Source organism: Mustela putorius, unplaced genomic scaffold, assembly GCF_011764305.1.
Source record: "Mustela putorius furo isolate JIRA1106 unplaced genomic scaffold, ASM1176430v1.1 tig00537338_pilon_pilon_pilon, whole genome shotgun sequence".
NCBI classification, from domain to species: domain Eukaryota; kingdom Metazoa; phylum Chordata; class Mammalia; order Carnivora; family Mustelidae; genus Mustela; species Mustela putorius.
The window spans coordinates 874,713-879,153 of NW_025422460.1; the positions used below are offsets into that span (position 1 = coordinate 874,713).

The 4,441-nt window shown below is 38.4% G+C and overlaps 1 long non-coding RNA gene across 2 annotated transcripts; it reads left to right on the forward strand.

The window, feature by feature from the left end:
- Positions 1-1,146: 1,146 nt before the first annotated feature.
- LOC101689716 lies at positions 1,147-3,998 on the forward strand. 2 transcript variants are annotated; one of them, XR_201334.2, is made up of 3 exons: positions 1,147-1,298; positions 2,937-3,028; positions 3,852-3,998. It is a non-coding gene; the product is annotated as an uncharacterized LOC101689716 (long non-coding RNA). The 2 variants fall into 2 exon arrangements; XR_001177440.2 differs by having other exon boundaries at positions 2,937-3,024.
- The last annotated feature ends 443 nt before the right edge of the window (positions 3,999-4,441 follow it).

The window sequence follows — 4,441 nt, forward strand, 5'->3', positions numbered from 1 at the left end:
ACTGATCTTCCTCATATTAGCAGTCTCTAGTCAGAGGACACCTGAAGCCTTACCTGTTTCCACTACGCAGTGTTTTCACTCTGCCTCCCATTGAGTCTCTGCCAGATGCAAGTGGTGGTGGCTAACTCTCTTGTTTTGTAGCAATCTCTAATAAATATTCATTTTCCATGTGAGTGGTCTTCTTCACTTTCAACAATGATTTCAAAGAACCATAGTGATGATATTAATAATACAGGGGATCTTAGTACACTCTGGGACTTGTGTTTTCTCATCCTGACTCTTAGCATCCTCTCAAGTGGTCAGAAGCCAGGCTGAACAAGGAGAAGGGACAGGAGTCTGTACCTGGAAGTCTCTTTGACAACTAACTGTGTGAAAAGTCAATGGAAATAGAGTGAGCTTTAGACCCAGTTAAACCTGAAGAGCCATCTAGCACTGACACTCACTGTGAACTCACAGCTCTGATCATGCATCTCTTCACCTATTCAACAGAGAAGAAAATGACTTACTCCATAGGACTGTTGGGAAGAATCAACACAGTCAAAAAATCAGGTGGCCATCAGCATACTTGCCATAGCAGGTGCTTAGACAATGTTATTCTTCCACACTCTTCCCTTCCCAGACATAGCTATGTAAACAGGTACCTGATATAAGCTTGCTTTGTTATCATTTACTAATTTCAAATTGAAGAGTGACTTGCATTTATGTGGTCTTTAGTACTAAAGGGTCTTAATGTTTATTGACACAGTTTATTCACCCAAGACTATTTTTCTACAAGACAATTGGCTAGATGTTCAAGAAGCAGGGTGATACCTAAGGCACGCTCCCTACTTGCTTATGTAAGAAAAAAAAAAAAAAAAACAACTTTTCCCTTCTTTTCTTCTAGATTCTTTGACTGGTCTAATAATTAAATTGATATAAGACAGATTGGCAGGAGAAAAAAAAAAAGCTAATTGAATTTTCTATGTACAGGAGCTCCAAAGATATGATGTTTTTAGACAGTCAAGCAACTGATGCTTATCTGTTACCCTAAACTGAGGAGAAAGGCCATAGGGTTCTGGGATTTCAAAGGGGAAGACCATTGTTGGAACACAACCCGGAACCTTGTGACTGGGGTCATGTGGAATCCTGTGAGAAAACTCCAGGAGATGGAGGGCAAGAGTGTTCCTGGGCTGATGCCCAGATTAAACATGGGAGATCCTTGGAGTGTTTTCATCTCCTCCATTAGATAGATCTGATAAGTGCGGAGAATCCCTAACTTGCTCTTGTCAGTTAAAGCTAAAAGATGTTGTCATTTAAAGGTAAGAGATAATCATTGTTGCTCACTTGTCTCACTTGATTGCCTGGATGTAAATCACATCTCACACGTAGCCCATGCCCTGCACAGAAGTCTACATCCTGTTTGTAATCAGATCTTGTGGAAGATGTAAAAGAAGTGATTGTAAGAAATAAAGATGATCATCAGTTGGTAGTCCCCCCATCACTTTGGCTCTGGTCACCAGGATTCCCACCTCTTGAACGTGACAACCATGATCAAAGGAAGATGAGGAGAGTAAATATGTGGTAAACAAATGTCTGTCATGTTATGCAGAGAAACTGTTCTGATGTAAAAGTTATCTCTGGTAATAATTCTTTTCATGACACAGTCTCACTATCTAAATTCTTTAAGCCAGGCAAGGGGAAGGTAAGGGACACACACACACACACACACACACACCTCTCCCAAAAAACAAAAACCCCTTCCTGAGTCTCTTGGGACTTGACTGTCTTCAGTTCAAAATAATTCGCATGCCAAAGTGGCACATTTTGGAACTACACATTTTGCTCCCCCTCACTCACCATTTAACCAGGGGGAAGAGTCATCACCCAAACAAAGTAGATGATGTCATAGGATAAGTCCAACTTGTGACAAAGGTGATGAGTGTTACTGCAGTTTAAGGGAAGGGACAAATATTTCTCTCGTGACCTAACAGTCATGTGAGGCCAGGATGGATGTTCATCTGGATGTTAAAGCACACATAGTATTGGCTAAAAGCTACAATTATAGTTTTAAAAAAGTCTTTGTGGAAATAATCAATACTTTTTATATATATCCAATGAAACTTTGGAAGATACAAAAAGAAGTGAACAAAGAAATTACCCATAATCCACATTTTAGAGATAATCTCTGGTAATATTTTAATATATCTATTCTTAGTTTTTTTTGCTATATATAATTTTAAAATTATGTTTTCAATACTTACAAAAATTTTTAAATGCATAATATATAAAATTTAAGAATACATAGTATATATAAAATAAATAGAAATGTTATAAATATATGAATATGTATACATATATATGTGGTTTCAGTATGATTTGTTTTCAAATAATTTATGATGGGCATTTCCTCATATTACCAGAAGCTTTTTTATTTAGAAGTGGAACAGATTTGTAATATTCTTCAAATTATATGAAATAGTTTAAAGATCTGTTATTAACCAGTAACCACATCAAGGTATTATGCTATTATGTGTAGTCTTCTATTATTTATACTGTTTCCATGTTTTCAATATTTTGAATAAGACTGGTAAATAAGGCAATAATGGGGATCGTTACACAAAAACTATTCCTCTGGGTGTCTCAGTCCATTGAGCATCCAACTCTTTGTTTCAGCTCTGATGATTTTCTCAGGGTCGTGAGATCAAACCCTGTTTCAGGCTCCATGCTCATGGAAGAGACTGCTTGAGATTCTCTCTCCCTCTCCCACTGCCCCTCTTCCCTGCTCATGCTCATACTCTCTCTCTACCATACAAATAAATAAATAATCTTGAAGAAGAAAACACAATTTCTCTGAAGTTTGGGTGACATTTTTAGATCTCCCAAATGTGGAATTTCTTGTTCACAGGGCAAAAACAATTTTGAGGTGCTCTATACATATTTGGAAATGTTTTTTATAGGGTCAGGCATACCCTGTCTCACTGCAGTGTTTCAAGAGAAGGGGACCACAAAGGAGAGGGGAGGCCACCCTGATGCAAAACAACATGAGTGAGTAAGTGGGTTTCTCAGGAGAAAGAGGTGGTGCACTAGCAATACCTAGCACAGTTACTGACACTAAACATTGGTCTGATAATTATTTGATGAATAAATGAAAGTTGCAAAGCTGAAGACCTGTTGATATGTTGGGAAAGGTAGAATAGAATATTCTTTTGGAAAGGGATGAAGTCTTGGAACAATTATCAAGGGAGAAGTTTGGAGTAGATTATGACATGTCTAGAATACCAGAGTGAGGGTTTGGAATTTAAATCCATACACTAAAGGGAGCCACAAAAAATTTTGCAAGGGAACAATATGACAAGAGTAATGAATTTTGCAAATAACCTTCAGGGTAGCTATGAGAGGGTCAGAAAAGGCCAACAGCAAATCAATAAACCTCTGGTTTGAGCTTGTATGACTCAGGAGTGTCCCTTAGTCTTCTTCAGTGATCTAGATGTAAAGTAAGACTATCGGGGATGGGGATGGAAAGGAGGTTGTAAGGAAAGAATCCTGGGATGGTTAACTTATTGGACATGGGAGGGAGAGTAGGAGGAGCCTTGGCAACCTCTGCTGGAGAGGGGGATCCTTTCTGGAGAAATTTTCTGGAGGAATGGGGGGCCCCAGAAGGAAGCTAGTTTGGAACCCAGTGAGTGTGATTTTGGATATGTTGATGTTATATGGATAGCTGGCATCTGCATTTCAAGAGAGATACAGACCCAAGGATTTGGGGATCATCTATGGAAGAGCAATAGCTGAATATTCAGAAAGTGACAGAATTTGCTTGGTAATTCATGCAAGAGAACTGAGGTCTAATTAAATTTGGGGATTTTTTTTTTCAGATCAAAAAGAAACAAAGACATAAGTCATAGGACATTTGCACAACTGATTATCATGAGGATAGTGGCTTTCAACAAGAGGGTTTTATTTACTACTAATAAGGATTAAATATATCCATAATAAAAAGAAAGACTAATGGAACCTAAAAACAATAAACTGACAAAACGTCTTTCTTCTGTTGGACTATCCCAAATTATAAGCAATACATTGCATTATGGTTTTCCAGTCAACACCCACAGCTGCCAGGTCAAATGGGCTAAAAGAGAGGAAGGGAAGTTTCCTCCAGAATCATTTATGATTTGTGGTGCTTAGGAGAATCCATCTCATCAGCAAGTAGTCTGGAAATCCGAGAGGAAAACAGAGATCAAAGGACTAAAGCACCAAGAGATCAGAAGGACTTAGGTGAAAAATAGATATATGGGTCCTTGTCAGGGTATTTAACAACCATGCCAGACTGTTGTGACAATTAGCCACTTGTATGAACCTACTGTGGGTGTCATTGTGATGATTCTTCATGGGAATATAAGGAAGCACCTCTTGTGGGGGGTGTGGGGACAATCTTAGTGCCACCTCAACACTGCTGTAACTACAT